The sequence below is a fragment of the Leuresthes tenuis genome, unplaced genomic scaffold (assembly GCF_036924035.1).
Source record: "Leuresthes tenuis unplaced genomic scaffold, fLeuTen1.0.hap1 SCAF_1, whole genome shotgun sequence".
Classification (NCBI taxonomy): Eukaryota; Metazoa; Chordata; class Actinopteri; order Atheriniformes; family Atherinopsidae; genus Leuresthes; species Leuresthes tenuis.
In genome coordinates, this window is record NW_027325355.1 from 12,323,877 (window position 1) to 12,337,148 (window position 13,272).

The 13,272-nt window shown below is 46.6% G+C and overlaps 1 protein-coding gene, 27 non-coding genes and 7 pseudogenes across 28 annotated transcripts in view; all 35 read right to left on the reverse strand.

Annotated features, from left to right (window-relative positions):
- LOC140291809 (NLR family CARD domain-containing protein 3-like) overlaps positions 1–13,272 on the reverse strand; it is a 562,338-nt gene that overhangs the window by 325,323 nt on the left and 223,743 nt on the right. The gene's annotated exons all lie outside the window — the stretch shown is intronic.
- Positions 178–296, reverse strand: LOC140298188 (5S ribosomal RNA). Its single transcript, XR_011913858.1, has one exon. It is a non-coding gene; the product is annotated as a 5S ribosomal RNA (ribosomal RNA).
- On the reverse strand, positions 565–683 carry LOC140283198 (5S ribosomal RNA). Its single transcript, XR_011909977.1, has one exon. It is a non-coding gene; the product is annotated as a 5S ribosomal RNA (ribosomal RNA).
- Positions 953–1,071, reverse strand: LOC140298428 (5S ribosomal RNA). Its single transcript, XR_011914076.1, has one exon. It is a non-coding gene; the product is annotated as a 5S ribosomal RNA (ribosomal RNA).
- Positions 1,340–1,458, reverse strand: LOC140294376 (5S ribosomal RNA). The gene has a single exon (XR_011912777.1). It is a non-coding gene; the product is annotated as a 5S ribosomal RNA (ribosomal RNA).
- On the reverse strand, positions 1,728–1,846 carry LOC140298207 (5S ribosomal RNA). The gene has a single exon (XR_011913875.1). It is a non-coding gene; the product is annotated as a 5S ribosomal RNA (ribosomal RNA).
- On the reverse strand, positions 2,116–2,234 carry LOC140298441 (5S ribosomal RNA). Its single transcript, XR_011914089.1, has one exon. It is a non-coding gene; the product is annotated as a 5S ribosomal RNA (ribosomal RNA).
- On the reverse strand, positions 2,503–2,621 carry LOC140294387 (5S ribosomal RNA). The gene has a single exon (XR_011912778.1). It is a non-coding gene; the product is annotated as a 5S ribosomal RNA (ribosomal RNA).
- Positions 2,891–3,009, reverse strand: LOC140266306 (5S ribosomal RNA). Its single transcript, XR_011906952.1, has one exon. It is a non-coding gene; the product is annotated as a 5S ribosomal RNA (ribosomal RNA).
- On the reverse strand, positions 3,279–3,397 carry LOC140297929 (5S ribosomal RNA). The gene has a single exon (XR_011913620.1). It is a non-coding gene; the product is annotated as a 5S ribosomal RNA (ribosomal RNA).
- LOC140283266 (5S ribosomal RNA) lies at positions 3,667–3,785 on the reverse strand. The gene has a single exon (XR_011909983.1). It is a non-coding gene; the product is annotated as a 5S ribosomal RNA (ribosomal RNA).
- On the reverse strand, positions 4,054–4,172 carry LOC140298509 (5S ribosomal RNA). Its single transcript, XR_011914150.1, has one exon. It is a non-coding gene; the product is annotated as a 5S ribosomal RNA (ribosomal RNA).
- On the reverse strand, positions 4,441–4,559 carry LOC140299774 (5S ribosomal RNA; annotated as a pseudogene).
- On the reverse strand, positions 4,828–4,946 carry LOC140283385 (5S ribosomal RNA). The gene has a single exon (XR_011910080.1). It is a non-coding gene; the product is annotated as a 5S ribosomal RNA (ribosomal RNA).
- LOC140298453 (5S ribosomal RNA) lies at positions 5,216–5,334 on the reverse strand. The gene has a single exon (XR_011914099.1). It is a non-coding gene; the product is annotated as a 5S ribosomal RNA (ribosomal RNA).
- On the reverse strand, positions 5,603–5,721 carry LOC140294399 (5S ribosomal RNA). The gene has a single exon (XR_011912780.1). It is a non-coding gene; the product is annotated as a 5S ribosomal RNA (ribosomal RNA).
- On the reverse strand, positions 5,991–6,109 carry LOC140298208 (5S ribosomal RNA). Its single transcript, XR_011913876.1, has one exon. It is a non-coding gene; the product is annotated as a 5S ribosomal RNA (ribosomal RNA).
- Positions 6,379–6,497, reverse strand: LOC140298465 (5S ribosomal RNA). Its single transcript, XR_011914110.1, has one exon. It is a non-coding gene; the product is annotated as a 5S ribosomal RNA (ribosomal RNA).
- On the reverse strand, positions 6,767–6,885 carry LOC140298210 (5S ribosomal RNA). The gene has a single exon (XR_011913878.1). It is a non-coding gene; the product is annotated as a 5S ribosomal RNA (ribosomal RNA).
- LOC140298477 (5S ribosomal RNA) lies at positions 7,155–7,273 on the reverse strand. The gene has a single exon (XR_011914121.1). It is a non-coding gene; the product is annotated as a 5S ribosomal RNA (ribosomal RNA).
- LOC140294411 (5S ribosomal RNA) lies at positions 7,542–7,660 on the reverse strand. The gene has a single exon (XR_011912781.1). It is a non-coding gene; the product is annotated as a 5S ribosomal RNA (ribosomal RNA).
- LOC140292447 (5S ribosomal RNA) lies at positions 7,930–8,048 on the reverse strand. The gene has a single exon (XR_011912548.1). It is a non-coding gene; the product is annotated as a 5S ribosomal RNA (ribosomal RNA).
- Positions 8,318–8,436, reverse strand: LOC140297930 (5S ribosomal RNA). The gene has a single exon (XR_011913621.1). It is a non-coding gene; the product is annotated as a 5S ribosomal RNA (ribosomal RNA).
- On the reverse strand, positions 8,706–8,824 carry LOC140283507 (5S ribosomal RNA). Its single transcript, XR_011910110.1, has one exon. It is a non-coding gene; the product is annotated as a 5S ribosomal RNA (ribosomal RNA).
- Positions 9,094–9,202, reverse strand: LOC140306456 (5S ribosomal RNA; annotated as a pseudogene).
- Positions 9,471–9,589, reverse strand: LOC140309399 (5S ribosomal RNA). Its single transcript, XR_011916377.1, has one exon. It is a non-coding gene; the product is annotated as a 5S ribosomal RNA (ribosomal RNA).
- LOC140294423 (5S ribosomal RNA) lies at positions 9,858–9,976 on the reverse strand. The gene has a single exon (XR_011912782.1). It is a non-coding gene; the product is annotated as a 5S ribosomal RNA (ribosomal RNA).
- LOC140296239 (5S ribosomal RNA) lies at positions 10,246–10,364 on the reverse strand. The gene has a single exon (XR_011912945.1). It is a non-coding gene; the product is annotated as a 5S ribosomal RNA (ribosomal RNA).
- On the reverse strand, positions 10,634–10,752 carry LOC140298389 (5S ribosomal RNA). The gene has a single exon (XR_011914042.1). It is a non-coding gene; the product is annotated as a 5S ribosomal RNA (ribosomal RNA).
- LOC140310159 (5S ribosomal RNA) lies at positions 11,022–11,140 on the reverse strand (annotated as a pseudogene).
- Positions 11,410–11,528, reverse strand: LOC140298412 (5S ribosomal RNA; annotated as a pseudogene).
- LOC140297433 (5S ribosomal RNA) lies at positions 11,798–11,916 on the reverse strand. Its single transcript, XR_011913168.1, has one exon. It is a non-coding gene; the product is annotated as a 5S ribosomal RNA (ribosomal RNA).
- Positions 12,186–12,304, reverse strand: LOC140294123 (5S ribosomal RNA; annotated as a pseudogene).
- Positions 12,574–12,682, reverse strand: LOC140297256 (5S ribosomal RNA; annotated as a pseudogene).
- Positions 12,952–13,070, reverse strand: LOC140304848 (5S ribosomal RNA; annotated as a pseudogene).

The following is a 13,272-nucleotide window of genomic DNA, read 5'->3' on the forward strand; positions in this document are numbered from 1 at the left end:
ATTAGGCACATCTTTTTCCCTGTCGTGATTATTCTCTCCAGCGGAAACTGAGACTCTCAGATCACTTCGTGTCTGCCAACAAAGCAGCAGCAGCTGAAGATGACCAACTTCCTCATGTGTCACAGGGTGATCAGACGTTGCAACAAAAGACATGCAGGTGGTAGAGAGAAGAGAAAAAGCTTACAGCACCTGGTATTCCCAAGTAGTCTCCCACCCAAGTACTAACCAGGCCCAACCCTGCTTGGCTTCCGAGATCAGACGAGGTCGGGCATGTTTAGGGTGGTTTGGCCGTAAGCGACAATATCTGTCACAAATGTGCATTATATAGGTACTGGAATCATACAGTTCCTCTATGTAACCAGATAATTGCCAAGAAAGGCTGATATGTAGTGGGCATATCTTCATCCTTGATGTGATTACTACCTGTAGTTGAAACTGAGACTCTCAGATCACTTTTGTCTGCCAACAAAGCAGCAGCAGCTGAAGATGACCAACTTCCTCATGTGTCACAGGGTGATCAGACGTTGCAACAAAAGACATGCAGGTGGTAGAGAGAAGAGAAAAAGCTTACAGCACCTGGTATTCCCAAGTAGTCTCCCACCCAAGTACTAACCAGGCCCAACCCTGCTTGGCTTCCGAGATCAGACGAGGTCGGGCATGTTCAGGGTGGTTTGGCCGTAAGCGACAATGTCTGTCACAAATGTGCATTATATAGGTACTGGAATCATAGAGTTCCTCTATGTAACCAGATAATTGCCAAGAAAGGCTGATATGTAGTGGGCATATCTTCATCCTTGATGTGGTTACTACCTGTAGTTGAAACTGAGACTCTCAGATCACTTCGTGTCTGCCAACAAAGCAGCAGCAGCTGAAGATGACCAACTTCCTCATGTGTCACAGGGTGATCAGACGTTGCAACAAAAGACATGCACGTGGTAGAGAGAAGAGAAAAAGCTTACAGCACCTGGTATTCCCAAGCGGTCTCCCATCCAAGTACTAACCAGGCCCAACCCTGCTTGGCTTCCGAGATCAGACGAGGTCGGGCATGTTCAGGGTGGTGTGGCCGTAAGCAACAATGTCTGTGACAAATGTGCATTATATCGGTACTGGAATCATACGGTTCCTCTATGTAACCAGATAATTGCCGAGTAGGCTAACTTGTAGTGGGCACATCTTCTTCCCTGACGTGATTATTATCTGCAGTTGAAACTTAGAATCTCAGATCACTTCGTGTCTGCCAAAAAAGCAGCAGCAGCTGAAGATGACCAACTTCCTCATGTGTCACAGGGTGATCAGACGTTGCAACAAAAGACATGCAGGTGGTAGAGAGAGGAGAAATAGCTTACAGCACCTGGTATTCCCAAGTAGTCTCCCATCCAAGTACTAACCAGGCCCAACCCTGCTTGGCTTCCAAGATCAGACGAGGTTGGGCATGTTCAGGGTGGTGTGGCCGTAAGCAACAATATCTGTGAACAATGTGCATAATATAGGTACTGGAATCATACGGTTCCTCTATGTAACCAGATAATTGCAGAGAAAGGCTGATATGTAGTGGGCACATCTTAATCCCTGATGTGAATATTACCTGCAGTTGAAACTGAGACTCTCCGATCACTTCGTGTCTGCCAACAATCCAGCAGAAGCTGAAGATGACCAACTTCCTCATGTGTCACAGGGTGATCAGACGTTGCAACAAAAGACATGCAGGTTCTAGAGAGAAGAGAAAAAGCTTACAGCACCTGGTATTCCCAAGTAGTCTCCCATCCAAGTACTAACCAGGCCCAACCCTGCTTGGCTTCCGAGATCAGACGAGGTCTGGCATGTTCAGGGTGGTTTGGCCGTAAGCGACAATGTCTGTCACAAATGTGCATTATATAGGTACTGGAATCATAGAGTTCCTCTATGTAACCAGATAATTGCAGAGAAATGCTAACTTGTAGTGGGCATATCTTCATCCTTGATGTGATTACTACCTGTAGTTGAAACTGAGACTCTCAGATCACTTCGTGTCTGCCAACAAAGCAGCAGCAGCTGAAGATGACCAACTTCCTCATGTGTCACAGGGTGATCAGACGTTGCAACAAAAGACATGCACGTGGTAGAGAGAAGAGAAAAAGCTTACAGCACCTGGTATTCCCAAGCGGTCTCCCATCCAAGTACTAACCAGGCCCAACCCTGCTTGGCTTCCGAGATCAGACGAGGTCGGGCATGTTCAGGGTGGTGTGGCCGTAAGCAACAATGTCTGTGACAAATGTGCATTATATCGGTACTGGAATCATACGGTTCCTCTATGTAACCAGATAATTGCCGAGTAGGCTAACTTGTAGTGGGCACATCTTCTTCCCTGACGTGATTATTATCTGCAGTTGAAACTTAGAATCTCAGATCACTTCGTGTCTGCCAAAAAAGCAGCAGCAGCTGAAGATGACCAACTTCCTCATGTGTCACAGGGTGATCAGACGTTGCAACAAAAGACATGCAGGTGGTAGAGAGAGGAGAAATAGCTTACAGCACCTGGTATTCCCAAGTAGTCTCCCATCCAAGTACTAACCAGGCCCAACCCTGCTTGGCTTCCAAGATCAGACGAGGTTGGGCATGTTCAGGGTGGTGTGGCCGTAAGCATCAATATCTGTGAACAATGTGCATTATATAGGTACTGGAATCATACGGTTCCTCTATGTAACCAGATAATTGCAGAGAAAGGCTGATATGTAGTGGGCACATCTTAATCCCTGATGTGAATATTACCTGCAGTTGAAACTGAGACTCTCTGATCACTTCGTGTCTGCCAACAATCCAGCAGAAGCTGAAGATGACCAACTTCCTCATGTGTCACAGGGTGATCAGACGTTGCAACAAAAGACATGCAGGTGCTAGAGAGAAGAGAAAAAGCTTACAGCACCTGGTATTCCCAAGTAGTCTCCCATCCAAGTACTAACCAGGCCCAACCCTGCTTGGCTTCCGAGATCAGACGAGGTCGGGCATGTTCAGGGTGGTTTGGCCGTAAGCAACAATGTCTGTCACAAATGTGCATTATATAGGTACTGGAATCATAGAGTTCCTCTATGTAACCAGATAATTGCAGAGAAAGGCTGATATGTAGTGGGCACATCTTCTTCCCTGTCGTGATTATTATCTGCAGTTGAAACTGAGACTCTCAGATCACTTCGTGTCTGCCAACAAAGCAGCAGCAGCTGAAGATGACCAACTTCCTCATGTGTCACAGGGTGATCAGACGTTGCAACAAAAGACATGCAGGTGGTAGAGAGAAGAGAAAAAGCTTACAGCACGTGGTATTCCCAAGCAGTCTCCCATCCAAGTACTAACCAGGCCCAACCCTGCTTGGCTTCCGAGATCAGACGAGGTCGGGTATATTCAGGGTGGTGTGGCCGTAAGCAACAATATCTGTGAACAATGTGCATTATATAGGTACTGGAATCATACGGTTACACTATGTAACCAGATAATTGCCGAGAAAGGCTGATGCGTATTGGGCACATCTTCTTCCCTGTCGTGATTATTCTCTCCAGCGGAAACTGAGACTCTCAGATCACTTCGTGTCTGCCAACAAAGCAGCAGCAGCTGAAGATGACCAACTTCCTCATGTGTCACAGGGTGATCAGACGTTGCAACAAAAGACATGCAGGTGGTAGAGAGAAGAGAAAAAGCTTACAGCACCTGGTATTCCCAAGTAGTCTCCCACCCAAGTACTAACCAGGCCCAACCCTGCTTGGCTTCCGAGATCAGACGAGGTCGGGCATGTTCAGGGTGGTTTGGCCGTAAGCGACAATATCTGTCACAAATGTGCATTATATAGGTACTGGAATCATACGGTTCCTCTATGTAACCAGATAATTGCCGAGTAGGCTAACTTGTAGTGGGCACATCTTCTTCCCTGACGTGATTATTATCTGCAGTTGAAACTTAGAATCTCAGATCACTTCGTGTCTACCAAAAAAGCAGCAGCAGCTGAAGATGACCAACTTCCTCATGTGTCACAGGGTGATCAGACGTTGCAACAAAAGACATGCAGGTGGTAGAGAGAAGAGAAAAAGCTTACAGCACCTGGTATTCCCAAGTAGTCTCCCACCCAAGCACTAACCAGGCCCAACCCTGCTTGGCTTCCGAGATCAGACGAGGTCGGGCATGTTCAGGGTGGTGTGGCCGTAAGCAACAATGTCTGTGACAAATGTGCATTATATCGGTACTGGAATCATACGGTTCCTCTATGTAACCAGATAATTGCCGAGTAGGCTAACTTGTAGTGGGCACATCTTCTTCCCTGACGTGATTATTATCTGCAGTTGAAACTTAGAATCTCAGATCACTTCGTGTCTACCAAAAAAGCAGCAGCAGCTGAAGATGACCAACTTCCTCATGTGTCACAGGGTGATCAGACGTTGCAACAAAAGACATGCAGGTGGTAGAGAGAAGAGAAAAAGCTTACAGCACCTGGTATTCCCAAGTAGTCTCCCACCCAAGCACTAACCAGGCCCAACCCTGCTTGGCTTCCGAGATCAGACGAGGTCGGGCATGTTTAGGGTGGTTTGGCCGTAAGCGACAATATCTGTCACAAATGTGCATTATATAGGTACTGGAATCATACAGTTCCTCTATGTAACCAGATAATTGCCAAGAAAGGCTGATATGTAGTGGGCATATCTTCATCCTTGATGTGATTACTACCTGTAGTTGAAACTGAGACTCTCAGATCACTTTTGTCTGCCAACAAAGCAGCAGCAGCTGAAGATGACCAACTTCCTCATGTGTCACAGGGTGATCAGACGTTGCAACAAAAGACATGCAGGTGGTAGAGAGAAGAGAAAAAGCTTACAGCACCTGGTATTCCCAAGTAGTCTCCCACCCAAGTACTAACCAGGCCCAACCCTGCTTGGCTTCCGAGATCAGACGAGGTCGGGCATGTTCAGGGTGGTTTGGCCGTAAGCGACAATGTCTGTCACAAATGTGCATTATATAGGTACTGGAATCATAGAGTTCCTCTATGTAACCAGATAATTGCCAAGAAAGGCTGATATGTAGTGGGCATATCTTCATCCTTGATGTGGTTACTACCTGTAGTTGAAACTGAGACTCTCAGATCACTTCGTGTCTGCCAACAAAGCAGCAGCAGCTGAAGATGACCAACTTCCTCATGTGTCACAGGGTAATCAGACGTTGCAACAAAAGACATGCACGTGGTAGAGAGAAGAGAAAAAGCTTACAGCACCTGGTATTCCCAAGCGGTCTCCCATCCAAGTACTAACCAGGCCCAACCCTGCTTGGCTTCCGAGATCAGACGAGGTCGGGCATGTTCAGGGTGGTGTGGCCGTAAGCAACAATGTCTGTGACAAATGTGCATTATATCGGTACTGGAATCATACGGTTCCTCTATGTAACCAGATAATTGCCGAGTAGGCTAACTTGTAGTGGGCACATCTTCTTCCCTGACGTGATTATTATCTGCAGTTGAAACTTAGAATCTCAGATCACTTCGTGTCTGCCAAAAAAGCAGCAGCAGCTGAAGATGACCAACTTCCTCATGTGTCACAGGGTGATCAGACGTTGCAACAAAAGACATGCAGGTGGTAGAGAGAGGAGAAATAGCTTACAGCACCTGGTATTCCCAAGTAGTCTCCCATCCAAGTACTAACCAGGCCCAACCCTGCTTGGCTTCCAAGATCAGACGAGGTTGGGCATGTTCAGGGTGGTGTGGCCGTAAGCAACAATATCTGTGAACAATGTGCATAATATAGGTACTGGAATCATACGGTTCCTCTATGTAACCAGATAATTGCAGAGAAAGGCTGATATGTAGTGGGCACATCTTAATCCCTGATGTGAATATTACCTGCAGTTGAAACTGAGACTCTCCGATCACTTCGTGTCTGCCAACAATCCAGCAGAAGCTGAAGATGACCAACTTCCTCATGTGTCACAGGGTGATCAGACGTTGCAACAAAAGACATGCAGGTTCTAGAGAGAAGAGAAAAAGCTTACAGCACCTGGTATTCCCAAGTAGTCTCCCATCCAAGTACTAACCAGGCCCAACCCTGCTTGGCTTCCGAGATCAGACGAGGTCTGGCATGTTCAGGGTGGTTTGGCCGTAAGCGACAATGTCTGTCACAAATGTGCATTATATAGGTACTGGAATCATAGAGTTCCTCTATGTAACCAGATAATTGCAGAGAAATGCTAACTTGTAGTGGGCATATCTTCATCCTTGATGTGATTACTACCTGTAGTTGAAACTGAGACTCTCAGATCACTTCGTGTCTGCCAACAAAGCAGCAGCAGCTGAAGATGACCAACTTCCTCATGTGTCACAGGGTGATCAGACGTTGCAACAAAAGACATGCACGTGGTAGAGAGAAGAGAAAAAGCTTACAGCACCTGGTATTCCCAAGCGGTCTCCCATCCAAGTACTAACCAGGCCCAACCCTGCTTGGCTTCCGAGATCAGACGAGGTCGGGCATGTTCAGGGTGGTGTGGCCGTAAGCAACAATATCTGTGAACAATGTGCATAATATAGGTACTGGAATCATACGGTTCCTCTATGTAACCAGATAATTGCAGAGAAAGGCTGATATGTAGTGGGCACATCTTAATCCCTGATGTGAATATTACCTGCAGTTGAAACTGAGACTCTCCGATCACTTCGTGTCTGCCAACAATCCAGCAGAAGCTGAAGATGACCAACTTCCTCATGTGTCACAGGGTGATCAGACGTTGCAACAAAAGACATGCAGGTTCTAGAGAGAAGAGAAAAAGCTTACAGCACCTGGTATTCCCAAGTAGTCTCCCATCCAAGTACTAACCAGGCCCAACCCTGCTTGGCTTCCGAGATCAGACGAGGTCTGGCATGTTCAGGGTGGTTTGGCCGTAAGCGACAATGTCTGTCACAAATGTGCATTATATAGGTACTGGAATCATAGAGTTCCTCTATGTAACCAGATAATTGCAGAGAAATGCTAACTTGTAGTGGGCATATCTTCATCCTTGATGTGATTACTACCTGTAGTTGAAACTGAGACTCTCAGATCACTTCGTGTCTGCCAACAAAGCAGCAGCAGCTGAAGATGACCAACTTCCTCATGTGTCACAGGGTGATCAGACGTTGCAACAAAAGACATGCACGTGGTAGAGAGAAGAGAAAAAGCTTACAGCACCTGGTATTCCCAAGCGGTCTCCCATCCAAGTACTAACCAGGCCCAACCCTGCTTGGCTTCCGAGATCAGACGAGGTCGGGCATGTTCAGGGTGGTGTGGCCGTAAGCAACAATGTCTGTGACAAATGTGCATTATATCGGTACTGGAATCATACGGTTCCTCTATGTAACCAGATAATTGCCGAGTAGGCTAACTTGTAGTGGGCACATCTTCTTCCCTGACGTGATTATTATCTGCAGTTGAAACTTAGAATCTCAGATCACTTCGTGTCTGCCAAAAAAGCAGCAGCAGCTGAAGATGACCAACTTCCTCATGTGTCACAGGGTGATCAGACGTTGCAACAAAAGACATGCAGGTGGTAGAGAGAGGAGAAATAGCTTACAGCACCTGGTATTCCCAAGTAGTCTCCCATCCAAGTACTAACCAGGCCCAACCCTGCTTGGCTTCCAAGATCAGACGAGGTTGGGCATGTTCAGGGTGGTGTGGCCGTAAGCATCAATATCTGTGAACAATGTGCATTATATAGGTACTGGAATCATACGGTTCCTCTATGTAACCAGATAATTGCAGAGAAAGGCTGATATGTAGTGGGCACATCTTAATCCCTGATGTGAATATTACCTGCAGTTGAAACTGAGACTCTCTGATCACTTCGTGTCTGCCAACAATCCAGCAGAAGCTGAAGATGACCAACTTCCTCATGTGTCACAGGGTGATCAGACGTTGCAACAAAAGACATGCAGGTGCTAGAGAGAAGAGAAAAAGCTTACAGCACCTGGTATTCCCAAGTAGTCTCCCATCCAAGTACTAACCAGGCCCAACCCTGCTTGGCTTCCGAGATCAGACGAGGTCGGGCATGTTCAAGGTGGTTTGGCCGTAAGCAACAATGTCTGTCACAAATGTGCATTATATAGGTACTGGAATCATAGAGTTCCTCTATGTAACCAGATAATTGCAGAGAAAGGCTGATATGTAGTGGGCACATCTTCTTCCCTGTCGTGATTATTATCTGCAGTTGAAACTGAGACTCTCAGATCACTTCGTGTCTGCCAACAAAGCAGCAGCAGCTGAAGATGACCAACTTCCTCATGTGTCACAGGGTGATCAGACGTTGCAACAAAAGACATGCAGGTGGTAGAGAGAAGAGAAAAAGCTTACAGCACGTGGTATTCCCAAGCAGTCTCCCATCCAAGTACTAACCAGGCCCAACCCTGCTTGGCTTCCGAGATCAGACGAGGTCGGGTATATTCAGGGTGGTGTGGCCGTAAGCAACAATATCTGTGAACAATGTGCATTATATAGGTACTGGAATCATACGGTTACACTATGTAACCAGATAATTGCCGAGAAAGGCTGATGCGTATTGGGCACATCTTCTTCCCTGTCGTGATTATTCTCTCCAGCGGAAACTGAGACTCTCAGATCACTTCGTGTCTGCCAACAAAGCAGCAGCAGCTGAAGATGACCAACTTCCTCATGTGTCACAGGGTGATCAGACGTTGCAACAAAAGACATGCAGGTGGTAGAGAGAAGAGAAAAAGCTTACAGCACCTGGTATTCCCAAGTAGTCTCCCACCCAAGTACTAACCAGGCCCAACCCTGCTTGGCTTCCGAGATCAGACGAGGTCGGGCATGTTCAGGGTGGTTTGGCCGTAAGCGACAATATCTGTCACAAATGTGCATTATATAGGTACTGGAATCATAGAGTTCCTCTATGTAACCAGATAATTGCCAAGAAAGGCTGATATGTAGTGGGCATATCTTCATCCTTGATGTGGTTACTACCTGTAGTTGAAACTGAGACTCTCAGATCACTTCGTGTCTGCCAACAAAGCAGCAGCAGCTGAAGATGACCAACTTCCTCATGTGTCACAGGGTGATCAGACGTTGCAACAAAAGACATGCACGTGGTAGAGAGAAGAGAAAAAGCTTACAGCACCTGGTATTCCCAAGCGGTCTCCCATCCAAGTACTAACCAGGCCCAACCCTGCTTGGCTTCCGAGGTCGGGCATGTTCAGGGTGGTGTGGCCGTAAGCAACAATGTCTGTGACAAATGTGCATTATATCGGTACTGGAATCATACGGTTCCTCTATGTAACCAGATAATTGCCGAGTAGGCTAACTTGTAGTGGGCACATCTTCTTCCCTGACGTGATTATTATCTGCAGTTGAAACTTAGAATCTCAGATCACTTCGTGTCTGCCAAAAAAGCAGCAGCAGCTGAAGATGACCAACTTCCTCATGTGTCACAGGGTGATCAGACGTTGCAACAAAAGACATGCAGGTGGTATAGAGAGGAGAAATAGCTTACAGCACCTGGTATTCCCAAGTAGTCTCCCATCCAAGTACTAACCAGGCCCAACCCTGCTTGGCTTCCGAGATCAGACGAGGTCGGGCATGTTCAGGGTGGTGTGGCCGTAAGCAACAATGTCTGTGACAAATGTGCATTATATCGGTACTGGAATCATACGGTTCCTCTATGTAACCAGATAATTGCCGAGTAGGCTAACTTGTAGTGGGCACATCTTCTTCCCTGACGTGATTATTATCTGCAGTTGAAACTTAGAATCTCAGATCACTTCGTGTCTGCCAAAAAAGCAGCAGCAGCTGAAGATGACCAACTTCCTCATGTGTCACAGGGTGATCAGACGTTGCAACAAAAGACATGCAGGTGGTAGAGAGAGGAGAAATAGCTTACAGCACCTGGTATTCCCAAGTAGTCTCCCATCCAAGTACTAACCAGGCCCAACCCTGCTTGGCTTCCAAGATCAGACGAGGTTGGGCATGTTCAGGGTGGTGTGGCCGTAAGCATCAATATCTGTGAACAATGTGCATTATATAGGTACTGGAATCATACGGTTCCTCTATGTAACCAGATAATTGCAGAGAAAGGCTGATATGTAGTGGGCACATCTTAATCCCTGATGTGAATATTACCTGCAGTTGAAACTGAGACTCTCTGATCACTTCGTGTCTGCCAACAATCCAGCAGAAGCTGAAGATGACCAACTTCCTCATGTGTCACAGGGTGATCAGACGTTGCAACAAAAGACATGCAGGTGCTAGAGAGAAGAGAAAAAGCTTACAGCACCTGGTATTCCCAAGTAGTCTCCCATCCAAGTACTAACCAGGCCCAACCCTGCTTGGCTTCCGAGATCAGACGAGGTCGGGTATTTTCAGGGTGGTTTGGCCGTAAGCGACAATGTCTGTCACAAATGTGCATTATATAGGTACTGGAATCATAGAGTTCCTCTATGTAACCAGATAATTGCAGAGAAAGGCTGATATGTAGTGGGCACATCTTCTTCCCTGTCGTGATTATTATCTGCAGTTGAAACTGAGACTCTCAGATCACTTCGTGTCTGCCAACAAAGCAGCAGCAGCTGAAGATGACCAACTTCCTCATGTGTCACAGGGTGATCAGACGTTGCAACAAAAGACATGCAGGTGGTAGAGAGAAGAGAAAAAGCTTACAGCACGTGGTATTCCCAAGCAGTCTCCCATCCAAGTACTAACCAGGCCCAACCCTGCTTGGCTTCCGAGATCAAACGAGGTCGGGTATATTCAGGGTGGTGTGGCCGTAAGCAACAATATCTGTGAACAATGTGCATTATATAGGTACTGGAATCATACGGTTACACTATGTAACCAGATAATTGCCGAGAAAGGCTGATGCGTATTGGGCACATCTTCTTCCCTGTCGTGATTATTCTCTCCAGCGGAAACTGAGACTCTCAGATCACTTCGTGTCTGCCAACAAAGCAGCAGCAGCTGAAGATGACCAACTTCCTCATGTGTCACAGGGTGATCAGACGTTGCAACAAAAGACATGTAGATGGTAGAGAGAAGAAAAAAAGCTTACAGCACCTGGTATTCCCAAGTAGTCTCCCATCCAAGTACTAACCAGGACCAACCCTGCTTTGCTTCCGAGATCAGACGAGGTAGGGCATGTTCAGGGTGGTGTGGCCGTAAGCAACAATGTCTGTGACAAATGTGCATTATATAGATACTGGAATCATACGGTTACACTATGTAACCAGATAATTGCCGAGAAAGGCTGATAGGTAGTGGGCACATCTTCATCCCTGATGTGATTATTACCTGCAGTTGAAACTGAGACTCTCAGATCACTTCGTGTCTGCCAACAAAGCAGCAGCAGCTGAAGATGACCAACTTCCTCATGTGTCACAGGGTGATCAGACGTTGCAACAAAAGACATGCAGGTGGTAGAGAGAAGAGAAAAAGCTTACAGCACCTGGTATTCCCAAGCGGTCTCCCATCCAAGTACTAACCAGGCCCAACCCTGCTTGGCTTCCGAGATTAGACGAGGTTGGGGATGTTCAGGGTGGTGTGGCCGTAAGCAACAATATCTGTGAACAATGTGCATTATATAGGTACTGGAATCATACGGTTCCTCTATGTAACCAGATAATTGCCGAGAAAGGCTGATATGTAGTGGGCATATCTTCATCCTTGATGTGATTACTACCTGTAGTTGAAACTGAGACTCTCAGATCACTTCGTGTCTGCCAACAAAGCAGCAGCAGCTGAAGATGACCAACTTCCTCATGTGTCACAGGGTGATCAGACGTTGCAACAAAAGACATGCAGGTGGTAGAGAGAAGAGAAAAAGCTTACAGCACCTGGTATTCCAAAGCAGTCTCCCATCCAAGTACTAACCAGGCCCAACCCTGCTTGGCTTCCGAGATCAGACGAGGTCGGGCATATTCAGGGTGGTGTGGCCGTAAGCAACAATGTCTGTGACAAATGTGCATTATATCGGTACTGGAATCATACAGTTCCTCTATGTAATCAGATAATTGCCGAGAAAGGCTAACTTGTAGTGGGCACATCTTCTTCCCTGACGTGATTATTATCTGCAGTTGAAACTTAGAATCTCAGATCACTTCGTGTCTGCCAACAAAGCAGCAGCAGCTGAAGATGACCAACTTCCTCATGTGTCACAGGGTGATCAGACGTTGCAACAAAAGACATGTAGGTGGTAGAGAGAAGAGAAAAAGCTTACAACAGCTGGTATTCCCAAGAAGTCTCCCATCCAAGTAATAACCAAACCCAACCCTGCTTGGCTTCCGAGATCAGACGAGGTTGGGCATGTTCAGGGTGGTGTGGCCGTAAGCAACAATATCTGTGAACAATGTGCATTATATAGGTACTGGAATCATACGGTTCCTCTATGTAACCAGATAATTGCCGAGAAAGGCTGATATGTAGTGGGCATATCTTCATCCTTGATGTGATTACTACCTGTAGTTGAAACTGAGACTCTCAGATCACTTCGTGTCTGCCAACAAAGCAGCAGCAGCTGAAGATGACCAACTTCCTCATGTGTCACAGGGTGATCAGACGTTGCAACAAAAAACATGCAGGTGCTAGAGAGAAGAGAAAAAGCTTACAGCACCTGGTATTCCCAAGTAGACTCTCATCCAAGTACTAACCAGGCCCAACCCTGCTTGGCTTCCGAGATCGGGCATATTCAGAGTGATGTGGCCGGAAGCAACAATATCTGTGAACAATGTGCATTATATAGGTACTGGAATCATAGGGTTCCTCTATGTAACCAGATAATTGCCGAGAAAGGCTAACTTGTAGTGGGCACATCTTCTTCCCTGACGTGATTATTATCTGCAGTTGAAACTTAGAATCTCAGATCACTTCGTGTCTGCCAACAAAGCAGCAGCAGCTGAAGATGACCAACTTCCTCATGTGTCACAGGGTGATCAGACGTTGCAACAAAAGACATGCAGGTGGTAGAGAGAAGAGAAAAAGCTTAAAGCCCCTGGTATTCCCAAGCGGTCTCCCATCCAAGTACTAACCAGGCCCAACCCTGCTTGGCTTCCGAGATCAGATGAGGTTGGGCATGTTCAGGGTGGTGTGGCCGTAAGCAACAATGGCTGTGACAAATGTGCATTATATCGGTACTGGAATCATACAGTTCCTCTATGTAATCAGATAATTGCCGAGAAAGGCTAACTTGTAGTGGGCACATCTTCTTCCCTGACGTGATTATTATCTGCAGTTGAAACTTAGAATCTCAGATCACTTCGTGTCTGCCAACAAAGCAGCAGCTGAAGATGACCAACTTCCT